The 13,956-nt window shown below is 31.9% G+C and overlaps 1 protein-coding gene and 1 long non-coding RNA gene across 2 annotated transcripts in view; both read left to right on the plus strand.

Annotated features, from left to right (window-relative positions):
* Window positions 1-13,956, plus strand: part of LOC113396755 (chorion class A protein Ld2/Ld41-like) — a 207,844-nt gene that overhangs the window by 28,640 nt on the left and 165,248 nt on the right. The window lies entirely within an intron of this gene.
* LOC135194222 (uncharacterized) lies at window positions 10,713-11,005 on the plus strand. Its single transcript, XR_010309718.1, has 2 exons — window positions 10,713-10,797; window positions 10,953-11,005. It is a non-coding gene; the product is annotated as an uncharacterized LOC135194222 (long non-coding RNA).

A 13,956-nucleotide genomic window follows, 5' to 3' on the forward strand; every position in this document is an offset into this window, starting at 1 on the left:
TATCACCCGCACCACCTAGATGTCAGAAAATCCACAACAGCGCGATTTTTAAGACATTTTCTGCCTCGCACAACCACTCTGTGGAACCAGCTTTCGCCGGCGGTTTTTCCGAACCGATACGACTTGGGAACCTTCAAGAAAAGAGCGTACTCTTTCCTGAAAGGCCGGCAACGCACCTGCAAGCCCCCCGGTGTTGCAGATGTCCATGGGCGGTGGTAGTCACTTTCCATCAGGTGAGCCTCCTGTTCGATTGCCAACTCTAACATAAAAAAAAAATAAAAAAATACTAATAAAGTATGTTTTGATTTTGTTAATAGGATACTTTAATAATAAACGGAGCGTTATTAAATTATATGTGCGTATTTTTTATTTAATTAGCGATAATAATTAATTACTACAAATAAGTAAAATTCGCTGCTAATAGGGGGCAAAAATTAATCCAAGGCAGAAAGTGACCAAATTCAATACTTTAGCGAGCGAAAAAAAAAATCACCGTGTTGGCGAATTTATTACGAAAAATAAATAGGGTAATTAATTTAATTAAATAAAACTAATTAGAATTAAGCACAAATAAAATTCTTTATTTTTCGATTGAACTATTATATATTGAAGTTGATTTATGTATGAAAATAATATTCGAATCATGAAAGTTCATGTGTATTCCTTAAATTTTATCAATTACGATAATTGCAATTATATATATAAAAAAAAAACCTTCATTTTTAATTTATAACATCTTTATTAACTAGTCAAAAATTTACATTATATTTATACTAATTAACAATAGGTATTCATATAAATAAAATACAATTATAAATGTGTTTACTACATGTAATATGATTGTTGAAACAGATTACCGGTTCTTCCTCGGTATTTAATTTATATCTTTAAGTCAACTTTAAATTTAACTTGTCAAGTGACAAGATAAATTAATTTAAGAACATACTACAATAAAGTATATACGATCTAGTAATTATCAACAAACAAATAAATATTAATTAATCAAAATTTCGTTATCGACCCAAAACTGGGAATTAGACGGATTCACCAAAAACTCACTAATGGAAAATGTTCAACAATAACAATAATTTAAAATAAATTATTATAAATTAAAACGATGATGAATCATATTTGAAAATCCTCTCGTTCTAATAGCAGGACTATTCTGTACGAATATACTCGAAACTCACATCGAAACGAAATTGTATCGTGTCGAAAACAAGTGACATCCGACAGTTCGCCGTCTCATACTAAGAAAATGCTATGATCGTGTGAGACAAAAAAAAAAATCTATTGATGTGCAATATCCATGCTACTTGGCGGTAGGGCTTTGTGCAAGCCCAGAGTACCACCTATGTAATCTACCATCAAGCAACAATACTGTTGTGTTTTGATTTGAGCCAGTACAGGCACAAGGGATGTAACTTCAAAGTTACCAAGTTGACGCAATCGCTATGTAAGAAATGGTTAAAATTTCACACAGCGCAGGGCAGTGGTGAACTTACCATCAAGTGGCCAATTAGCCCGGTGCCATAAAAATAAATGGCACGTTAGTAAATGGAATTCGACGGTGTTGTTTGTTAACGGAATGTTCATACTAGTAGATCATACTCGATACAAAAAACATTTTATTGCAACTGAGATAACGGAAATCATACAGATAAGTTATGCGGATGATACTCGGTCACTCACATTCTAGTGAGCATGGACTACGTGTTAAACTTGTTTCCGTACCTGATACATTCATAACACGGTCATTATATGACACGGTGATTAGTTCCTTTAAAGCGCTTAATAGCGCTGCTGATCGATGCACGTCTTTCAAATCAGTGAATCCTGTTTTAACTAGTAAAATCCACGTGCTCCACATGGACCAAGTCTGCTGCCTGTCTGCCTGTTATTCGCGTCCCTACCGTCCGACCGATGTAACATTGTACAAGCGTCTAATATTTTCAATGTTTCTATTTAAATTTTACTTTGAAGCAATAATATATAATAGAAAAAGTCTTAAAATTATTCGGATAACGCTTGAATCTTTAGGAACTTTTGTATTATATGTATTTTTTTAAAATATTTTTACAATTTTTAAAATCATTAAATTAAGAATATAATATGTTCGTCGTTGCAAAGTTATGTCGATCAGAAAAATTTACATCTGTCAAATAGATCAAGCTATCTTGTACAGTGACACAGTCGAATGACAGTAGCGAGAGCACAGATAATAAATAACTTAAACGTCATGTTGACTTTAATGATGTGTTTTTAAAAAACAAAAGTCTAATGAATCATTTACACGATACTCAAGTTTTTTATAGTTAAAAAAAAATCATTGTGTCTCAACCATTGAATAATGAGAATATTCGAATGAATTATCGATTAAAATTTGGAATCGATTTTGCAAGTGCGAGCGATAAGGTATTCAAGCAAAACGAAAACAGTGTTAACTTTTCGTGGAAATTTGTTAATCATCTATAATATATTATCTAAGGAAGTAATATCTTCCTAGAATCTAACGCAAACGTATCCGATATATTAGGTAGCGGTAGATTTGACCGTTGGTTGTAGGGCTTTGTGCAAGCCCGTCTGGGTAAGTACCACCCACTCATCAGATATTCTATCGCCAAATAACAGTACTCTGTATTGTTGTGTTCCGGTTAGAAGGGTGAGTGAGCCAGTGTAATCACAGGCACAATGGACATAACATCTTAGTTCCCAAGGTTGGTGGCGCATAAGTGATGTAAGGAATGGTTAATATTTCTTACAGCGCCTTTGTCTATGGGCGGTGGTGACCACTTACCTCAGGTGGCCCATATGCTCGTTCGCCAACCAATGCTATAAAAAAAGTCCGTCTGTGTAGGTACCACCCACTCATCGCATATTCTAACACCAAACTTTTTTAAATCTGTAATATCTTCGACAATATTTATTTAAATTACATGCTGTAAAGGGCTGTATTTTAAATACTTAATTGTAGGGTCAAGGGTAGGGGTTATTGCTTAAAATCGCTTCGTAAATAAGCCATTATTTCTTGTAAAAAGTAAAGGATAAAAAATGGTTATTGTGTGTTATCCATAAGAGATAGACATATACTGTCGAGGAATTTTTTTTAGACCAAAGCCCTGCCTGATAGTAGAGTTTGCAAAAAATACACTCGACACATTTTTCATTTAAAATTCAAAAAAAACGTAATCATCTTTGATTATGATTGCGCGTTATTGTGTAAACAGCTTGCACAGCTACGGGCAAACGTACGGCGCGACCTTGCGCAAACTCAAAACATTATGTAACAATTGCTACACTAAGACATTGGCTATCTGTTTTTGCTATTATATTTAGCTTTATATTTTATTACTTAAAATTTAATGCCGATGTTACTTAAAACTTGAATTTGCTGAATGAAACGGCCCATTTCAGTTTGCGAAGTCAAACCACAATCATAATTACTAACAGTATTTAAAACGGGATATTTACCATGTTTTTACGAGACAGTCTCGTGAACAAGACATTCGTAGATAATGTCGAAATTTCGAGCTCCACCAAATAAAAATAAAAAACATGGTAAATATCCCGTTTTAAATACTGTTAGTAATAAAAATAACCACGTTAATTTAAAATCTCACAATCATAATGTCGTATATGTGGTAAGGGAGGTATTGGTTTATAGGCTTTTTTTTATGTGATAGGTGGCAAACGAGCAGGAGGCTCACCACCTGATGGAAAGTGCCACCGCCCATGGACATCTGCAACATCGGGGGGCTTGCAGATGCGTTGCCGGCCTTTAAGGAAGGAGTACGCTCTTTTCTTGAAGGTTCCCAAGTCGTATCGGTTCGGAAAAACCGCCGGCTCTACTGTGTAACTGTATCTATATACAAAATTAGCCTGTCTTGTTAGTCTAGTGGCGAGATATTCGGCTACAGATCCCTAGGTTCCGTAAAAGTTACTGGGATTCCATATTGCAGACACCGGTGTCTGCAATATGGAAGTGTGTGCTCCCCTGTGCTTCGGAAAGCTATTGGTCTTACGGTTGAAATCTTTCCGGTCGTGCTGGCTTTGTGGTTCCAACGGATTATGAGAGTGCATCTGTGTTGGCGCACATACCTGTGCACGTGCGTCCTGGTCTCCCTTGATCTTGGCCGTCGCAGCTAAAATCAGTCTGAACGACATCATCATACATATACTTGGGACTCGTAGACTTTGTTGATCTGTTTGATAAATGATGATTTTCATCGAGATTTTATTTTTCGAAACGACTGTAGTTTTTTTTTTTAATTTTACTATTAACAATAAGCGTAATGCTGTATTCAATGAAGATTTAATTTTTTTTTTTTTTTATTTTTATAGCAATAGGCTCTTATAAATGTTATTATTAATATTAATAATGATAATTACCAAATGACCATACGCACTTTACTTAAATATATTTATTTATCGATAGTCATGTTGAAAACTTCTTGAAAATATTAAATTAAGCAAGACAGATAAGGGAAGACAGTTTATTATTATAAAATTACTCAAAATCATTGATAAAATATCGTCGAAAGTATAAAATGTATGTTTTGCGTAAAAAAACATCATTTATATTAAAACTTTTATATAATGAAGTTTATAATTGCGATCTGTCTTCATGCTGTCATTTATAATGTAAGTCATGAACTTTTATAATATAATACTTTATTGCTACAAATATTTAAAACGGTATATTTACCATGTTTTTTTATTTTTATTTGGTGATCTAGTTCAGTAATATCGAAATATCGTGCTCCGACAAATAAAAATAAAAAACATGGTAAATATCCCGTTTTAAATATTTGTAGTAATAAGTATAACCTTGTTAATTTAAAATACGAGATGGCCTAGTGGTTAGAACAAGTGCATCTTAACCGATGATTTCGGGTTCAAACCCAGGCAGGCACCACTGAATTTTCATGTGCTTAATTTGTGTTTATAATTCATCTCGTGCTCGGCGGTGAAGGAAAACGTCGTGAGGAAACCTGCATGTCTAATTTCAACGAAATTCTGTCACATGTGTATTCCGACAACCCGCATTGGAGCAGCGTGGTGGAATATGCTCCAAACCTTCTCCTCAAAGGGAGAGGAGGCCTTAGCGCAGCAGTGAGAAATTTACAGGCTGCTAATGTAATTTAAAATCTTATATATAATACTTTAGTTAGATATATTCGTATGCATGACTCCAGTTCGCTTGTCATGATTTTGATGTGAATTCAATTTGATATCAACTTGATATTGTTAGGTATAGTTCGTGTCGGTAGGTGACGCTGTTACTGACATATTTATATATATATATATTTGGATTTCTCACACAGAAAATATGACAGTGATATTTGATATTTAGCTGTAGAATTTATTTAGACAATTAATGACTTATGGTCAACCTTTTTTGTTTACAAAGACAATCTTAATTAAGAGATACCTTCATGATTTTCCTTTAAAAATATATAAATAGTTTTTGTTTTATAATAATAATTTCGAAAAAAAAATCTCCTCTATATAATGTTAGCATTCAGTGTAATTGTGATTACTATGTAATCTCTTCATTGTTAAGAATTAATTTAATATTATTTCGTTGGTCTTTGGTTTATATCCTAAATAATTAGTACTATTTTTTTAAAGTTTTACATATTTTAAAATAAATACATGTAATAAATAATATTACGATTTATTAAAAAGAAAACTCCTTATTAGGGTTATTTTCAATACAATTATTATTAATGTATTTTAAATATTGTTTTTTTTTTCAGAATGTCTGTAGCATGCCCGTGCTACAGAACGGAAACAGCATGAACCAATACCTGTCAAGTAAGCCTGGTATAACTAATGCATTTGCAAACGTGCCAAGCACGTTTGGCATTATGAACTGTGTACCCAATACTATTGCAAATGAACCAACATTTAATATGAATTATATTCCGAACAATTTTGCCACAGGTAATGCAATTTTAGCCAACGAAGTAATATCGAACGCAAACATGCTTGCCAATGCTAACTCCGCTTTAGCAAATGAAATGATTGGCAATGCGGTAATATCGAGCGCAAACTTTATTCCCTTGGCAAATTTGCCAAGTGGATTTTCAAGCAATTTTCCAATGAGTCCTATAATATCCGAAATAGTGCCATCTCTGCAATATGGCGACATTACAATGGGTGGTGATTTACCAATTGGCGGTACGATTAAAGTTTGCGGTTGCTTCCCTGTTTACGGTATGGTCACAGTTGATGGCAGCGTGCCATCAGCTGGCACGGCGGTTGTGGCTGAATCGTTTAGCAAACCAGGAATGCCATGTCACGGTATAGCAATCATGTAATAATATAATTTAATATTTATATATACTGTAAATACTATTATTATCAACAATTGTGATTTTTATTTAAAAATATAATAAATTTTATGAAAGCTATGTTTGTTTGTATTCAACTTCCGCTCTTCTATAACATACAATTATATTACACGTGAAATAACGCACGCGTGCATCTTAACCGACGATTTCGGGTTCAAACCCAGGCAGGCACCACTGAAATTTCATGTGCTTAATTTGTGTTTATAATTCATCTCGTGCTCGGCGGTGAAGGAAAACATCGTAAGGAAACCTGCATGTGTCTAATTTAAACGAAATTCTGCCACATGTGTATTCCACCAACCCGCATTGGAGCAGCGTGGTGGAATAAGTTCCAAACCTTCTCCTCAAAATGGAGAGGAGGCCTTAGACCAGCAGTGGGAAACTTACAGGTTGTTTATGTATGTATGTATGTTTATGTATGAAATAAATAATAAGTAATTTAAATAGACACTTCTTTAGTCACGACTTCGTTCGTGTAGAGTCACCATAAAATATTGACAATCAAAGTACTAGTAAATGACATTGTCTTATGTAAAAACTTACCAGAAGCTACAGAGTATGTAATTTTAAACGATCCGCCCCGGCTTCGCACGGGTGCAATGCTGATACTAAACACACTACAGAATGCCTTTATACAAATATCTCTTAACTTATTCAGTCAGTTCTGGGCCATATTGATATATATTAAATGCACAATGTATTTAAGATACTTAATTGGATAAGGATTAATGTTGTATTTCTTAAAATCGCTTCGTAAATAAGCCATTTTTTTCTCGTAAAAAAGTAGTGTTGAGTTTTAGTTGAGATTTAGTCTTTATTTATAGCAATATCATTCGTTTTAAGGTTTTCGAGAACATTCCGTATACTTAATTTTATTATGGATGGCATTTAGTGTCCGATGGTATTTCAAGCTATATGTATGTATTTATTCATATTTATAGTTATATATGTATATTATTATATTTTATATACAGATATATAATTTATCAAAATGATTGTACCCTTTCCCAAGTTAGTTTTACAACCAGTCCTCTGGCCAAAGGTTGGAAAGATCGCTTTTAGCGATAAGGCCGCCTGTTGAATTTATGTAACTTTTAATGTTAAACCTTAGGTATAATGTTGTATTAATTGTTGGTGCAATAAAGCTTACTTACTTATTGATGGTCAAATGAAAACGGGTTCATAAAAGGAAATACCCTGACCTGAGAAGAACCGGCGAAAGGAACTCAACAATTTTATTGTTCACATATATTCAATATGAAAAGAAATAGCCCGGAGGCGGTCGTTTCATTTCAAAGATGTGCTAACAATCATAAACTCACTAATTAAATAACCTTTCGCGCACAAGCGTTCCTTAACATTTTTTTTTTAATTTGGCAACAGAGGCATTTTGTACGCTTTCTGGGATCCTGTTGTAGAACCGTATACATTGACCAACAAAATAGTTACTGCCTCTATGCAGTCGAGTAACAGAAGTAACAAGTTTGTGTTTCTTCCTTGTACCATTGCTACGAATATCACATTTTCTCATAAAATCATTAATATTTTTCCGTAGATACATAAAATTACAGAATATATATATTAATACACTTAAAGGAGGCAACAGTAAGGAGTTCGTACAGCATTATCATATGCGTAATACATTTATGTGCAGTTTTTTTAATCTGTATTTTCTTACCCAGCCAAAACAGTTGAGTACTATTTGATACTATTTGTTTGATAATTTGTTCACAAAATATTCAACTCTACATTATATTAAAACAAAATTGAGCATTTAATCAGATATTAAAAGAATTTATTTGATCCAGTTTATATCAGGATATGCAGTTCATAAACTGATGTATACAATCGTTCATTGAGGAACGAATGAACGTTACGAATATGCTCATAAGCGTCATAATCTTAGTTAAAATATAATTTAAAATTTATATTTTTAATATTTAAATATCGCTTTGGCTCCTGATTCAGTCGTCGCGTCAGAGATTATAAGTTCAACCGACTATAGGGGGGGCCAAATAAACCCAGGTTTATCTTTTAAATATGTTTTAATATAAATATTTTATTTTATTATTTGAATATAATATTTGGATGTATGAGATACCGGTCCCATTTGCTTTAACACCTCCTACGAGTAGCTGAAGGATGTCGCTCCTTCTCATCTTTATATATTTAAATGATTTTGAAAAAATATAAAAGGTTGAACACACAATGTCTATTAGCGACTTGTTTTGTAAGTAAAATTAAATTAGATATAAATTATTTATTTAACAACTAGCTGAATCTGCGGCTTTATCCGCACACAAAACGTCACAGCGGCGAATTATGGCCTTCCCCGCGACTGCAATCATCTATAATAGAGTTTACCACCTCTCTATTCAGGATCGACATATAAATATTTATAACTGGTGGTCGCCTGCGGCTTCGTTCGCTCGTCTTGGTCGTCAGGGATAAAAAGTAGCCTATATCCTTGGACTTCAAGCTTGCTTCATCAAAATTTCATTTGTTCGGCCGTGAAAGAGCAACAGACAGAGTTACTTTCGTATTTATAATATTAGTAGATATTATAATTATATAACTATAATTGTTTTAGATAATACAATAGCAATATCTGCTAATACCAGCTGTATGCGTTTCATAATTCCAGTTAGCTTGCGTTCTTGCCACCATTCCACGCGGTCAAGATTTATGCAGTGACTATTTAATTTTTTTTTATATATATATAATTTATGTCTTACTATAAATTATTCTTATGTGAGTGTTGTATTATAAATAAAGAAATATTATACACCTGTTTATAGTGCATAATATAGCTGAGCTATTAGCAAATCCAAGGTTCATTGGCTCTATTCCCTCTTCGATAAATGAAAATTTGTAGAGATCTGTGCCATTAAATTTACAGTTTGAACATGAGTCAACTGAGTTTTTTTTTTTTAATAACTTGACGAAAGTAATATTACCTAATATAAACCGTTATTCGTGTGTACGTGCTTAAATAAAAATGAAAACATAAAATATAATCTATGTTTCATAATAAAACATGAAATAATTGACACACATTATTTATTAGTTTATTACAATGTTGTATTGATGATTTTGAATAAATATTTTTTATACATTTTATAATAAATAATAATTATATTATGATAAAATAATATTTTTACAGGAGCGTTTGTAATTTATTCCTTTGTACTTAAATTAAAAAAAAGAAACATATTACAGATATAAACGTCATTATATTTTGTTTTTGTACTTGTTTGTAAATTAACATCAAGATTACGTAAACATCTTAAATTCGATAGATAAAAGAAAATATTGCCTACGAAACATCACAAATAAATATATATTTTTTTAAATTTAATAAGACACTCGACACAAAATATATCTACTGCTTACAAATTCAAAATTCGTCAAAGCCTTTTCGTTTTAAAATAATTTTAACTAAGAACAGTATCTTTTTTAATTTCGTGATTATATGTCACCACAGAAGAGTTTAGCAGAAAATATATTGCTGTCTTACTCGGAGTTAAAAAATTCAAATTATATTTACAAATTATATGAATAGAATCATCAATATTCTGCTAATGTCAAAATTAATCGTTTGATTGCGTAGCTGTCAAAATTATTGATACTTTTAAATCGCTGTCAAATATTTAACAAAGCCACGATACAGCCAGATCGACAATACAGCAAAGATCGATTGCCTTAATTTAAATGACAAAAACAAAATTCATATTAGGTACTATTGGTTTAAAACATTTTAACATAAAACAGTTTAAAATAATTTTATTTATTATCTGTATTTATAAAGCAAAACAAATCGCTTAAAACAGGGGACTGAACACACAAAACCAAGTGAAGTGTTAGTGACTAGCGTAGCGGAATAATGTCCTGTTAAAGCTACAGACACACCTACGCTACAAAGTGAGACATTATACTCTATTCCAAACATAACAGGAAAAAAGCCAAATAAACAACATTTGACAGCAAATTGACGCGTTATCATTGGTTTAGAGCTGGATTAATCTATGATATTTACTAAGGATTTACGAAAAAATGGCGTTTTGGACGTCGACGAAACTGTTATCGAGTTTTGGAAATAAAATTAAAGTGGAAATAAGTGTTTAAGTGTAATAGTGTTGTATTATAAATAAAGATATAATCATAAACTCGTAGTAGTGCACATGATAGCTGAGTTATTAACAAATCGCATGAAATACGTAAATCTAAGGTTTGTTTATCTTTTTTCCTACTTCCATTGGAATAGGCTATACAAAGATGGATTTGTCATGTTGAGAGTGTGATCATAATGTTCAAGAAACGAATTGTTTTGCTTACAGATAGTTGAATGATTTTTTGAATTGAATGTTTTTTTTTAATATGTACTAATATCTGTGGTTTTCATACATTTACTGATTAATACATTTGTTTTTAAATTAACATGGTTATTTTTATTACTAACAGTATTTAAAACGGGATATTTACCATGTTTTTTATTTTTATTTGGTGGAGTTCGATATTTCGACATTCGTAGATAATGTCGAAATATCGAGCTTTACCAAATAATAATATTAATACATTTGATCCTCAAGTAGTAAGCCAGTAACAACAACAACAATACGTTGAGGTAAGGAAAAGTATATTTATGTTTATTTTTTTTTTATAAAATATGTAGGCGGAGGCAAATAATTTAATTCCATATGACATACTTCTCTTTACCTCTCTATTGGTATTTTCTGAATTACGCCTTTTAGACAATTCTACTGTCCGTAAACAAAACGAATCGTTTCTTCAACATAATAACTTGGTCGAAGTCATGCATGTGACTTTGAAGTTTAAACAGGTTCTTTACAAGGTTTTATTTAACTTTACCTGTCCATTCTTACTAATTGCTTGTTATATATGGAAATACGTACATGAATCTCACCGAATGCAATGTGATGTAACCGTACATCGATACCGTAACATTGGAAGGCAGAATGATTAAGTTTTTTTTTTTTAAAGTTTCCCGAGTTATATCGGTTTGGAAAAACGACGATAGCTGGTTAAACAGTTGACTGACGCAGAAAAGGATAAAATATTGGCCACATCTTTGGTGTTTACAATACAATATAAATATTAATATGTTATATCAGACGTATATTATTGTTATACAATTAAACAACTTAGTTTTCGTCCAACGTTATTCATTCGATAATAATCAATATTGAAATTAATTTCAAACTTGAATTTGCATGTGCGTGATTTTGTTCTATAAATAACACTAAATCTCGGTAATAACTACCAAACAATTATATTCCGTAAGAAGAAACTCAAAACTCACCGGAGAACAAGAGCGAAATTTCATTGCTGAATTTGATAAGCGACATTGACAGTTACAATGACAGTGACGATTATAAAATTTATAGGATACGCATAACAAAATGGCGTAACATCTTAAGTCGGCTGTCGACATTTTACGAGTGAGATACCAAATACATTCGCATTGAATATGAGAAAAAGATCTATTTTTTCTTTGCCTATTCATATATGTATCAACCTTAGATCATTTATATATCTATATAATGTAACGCACTACAAAAGAACTAAAACAAACGAGTCATCTTTATTATCTTAGTGTGCGTGACAGCTACGCTTAACACTCGCCAAACACCATTCTACTTTACTAGTGTGCGTGTACTACGACAGGACAGAATATTTTTCAACGCGATAGTCTATTTAGACACATAAAAAATCTAAGATGAACGTGTTTTTCTAATTAAAAATCTACATATATAAATTAAAGTAAACCTTCAAATATTTCGAATATATAATTTAAGTCCATAGCTATATATTTAAATAATTTTATATTTGTTGTTACGTATTACGAAACAACTTTATATGACATAAATTACATAATATATGTACCATAGGGATAACCGTATCCGCCACATCCACATCCACAATTGCCAACTATTGGCGCGACAGTTGTTATTGGTCCTGGCGCACACATCGGACAACCAAATGGCAACTTCTCTGACAAAAGACTACTGACTGTGAGGAGTGATAGAGTGTCCGCTAAGGTAGTGGCAACTGCATTGGAAGTGACAACAGCTGGCGTAGATACGACGGCTGGAGCTACTCCGACTCCCGAGTACAGGCATTGGCCGTTAATGCTCTGGAATTAAAGACAATATTTTTATCTGTGATCCATAGTTGACATCAGTAAACGTCATTGTGCATTTCTTTTTTCAAATAGGCTAATATTGAATATCTGAAAAAATGCTGTCAAGTTAGTAGTCTAATTTGAAGAAACCACAGATTCATAATGAGTACAAGATTTTAAACGCAGAATTAATATATATATATAATCACTATTCTGCAATTTGATAATCGATTATTATCAACGAATTGTCAAAGTACTTTCACAACAATTTCAATTACATGATATTAATATTATGTAAATGTTATCTGTCAAAAATGACGTTTCATATTTTGTATGCTTTTGTTGATATTTTGACATTAGTTTTCTAGCAATCGTATCGTGATTAAAATTGATTAAATCGATCGAATCGATCGTTAAAATATCAATACCGATTTTATTTATTTTTATTTTATTTTCTATTGAATCGTAAATTGTACAAGGATGAAGTTAAATATGTTTTGATATATTCATTTGTAGTAAATACCAAAAAAAAACTCAAGTTTTTTGAAAGTACGTGATCTATCCTACGTAGCCTTTTGGCGTACTGTCAAATATAAATAAAATGCATATACTAATCAAAAACAATGATATTTAGACAGCCCATTTACCTATTTTTGCTAATATGACATATTCATAAGAGTAGAGTAAATATTTTATTAAAAACACTAATAAATAAGACAAATTACTTAACATAAGATTATACAGATTAAAAATACTTCAGTAATATAACTATTCAAAATGTCTTGTAGAAGCCAACTTTAAGTTAATATATTTTTATCGAAATGATCAAATTATAAGTTTAAAACATGCGAATTATATTATTCACGTGATAATCGATTGATCAATAGTAAAATTACGTTCGGCTTAAATATTAATTATATCTAGATACAACAGATAATCGGTCTAGCTAGCTACTATCGGGGGCGGCCGCAGCCAACGACTTTGGGGGTCAAATTAGATTTTACTGTTACAGAAAAAAACCTCTGATCATTTACGCACACCAAGATGGCGTTTGTTTAAGTTTTTTACTCGATACTCTATGTAGATAAATAAATAATCTGAGCAAAAAATTAATGAGACATTAATAAGAATGATAGTATTCATAAAATTATAAGACCAAAGGAAGTCTTATTGGCGAACCAGTTGATTATATTTGAGACAACTGTCGTTATATCTGGGTGACATGCTCGCCTCGACCAAGATTTTTGACGCCAAAATTGTCATTCGTCAAAAATTTTATAAACTATAACGAAGATGTTAATTTGTTGAATCTAATAATGCCTATTTTAGAAGGTTTGCTAATTTGACGTTTATGATTATGGAAAGGCATCATAAATCTTATTTGGCGAAATAATCTGTGTCCTCTTGGCACAAGTAAAAGCCAAAAAATATATATCTTATGGCCCTGGACCGCATCCG

The sequence above is a fragment of the Vanessa tameamea genome, chromosome 28 (assembly GCF_037043105.1).
Source record: "Vanessa tameamea isolate UH-Manoa-2023 chromosome 28, ilVanTame1 primary haplotype, whole genome shotgun sequence".
Classification (NCBI taxonomy): domain Eukaryota; kingdom Metazoa; phylum Arthropoda; class Insecta; order Lepidoptera; family Nymphalidae; genus Vanessa; species Vanessa tameamea.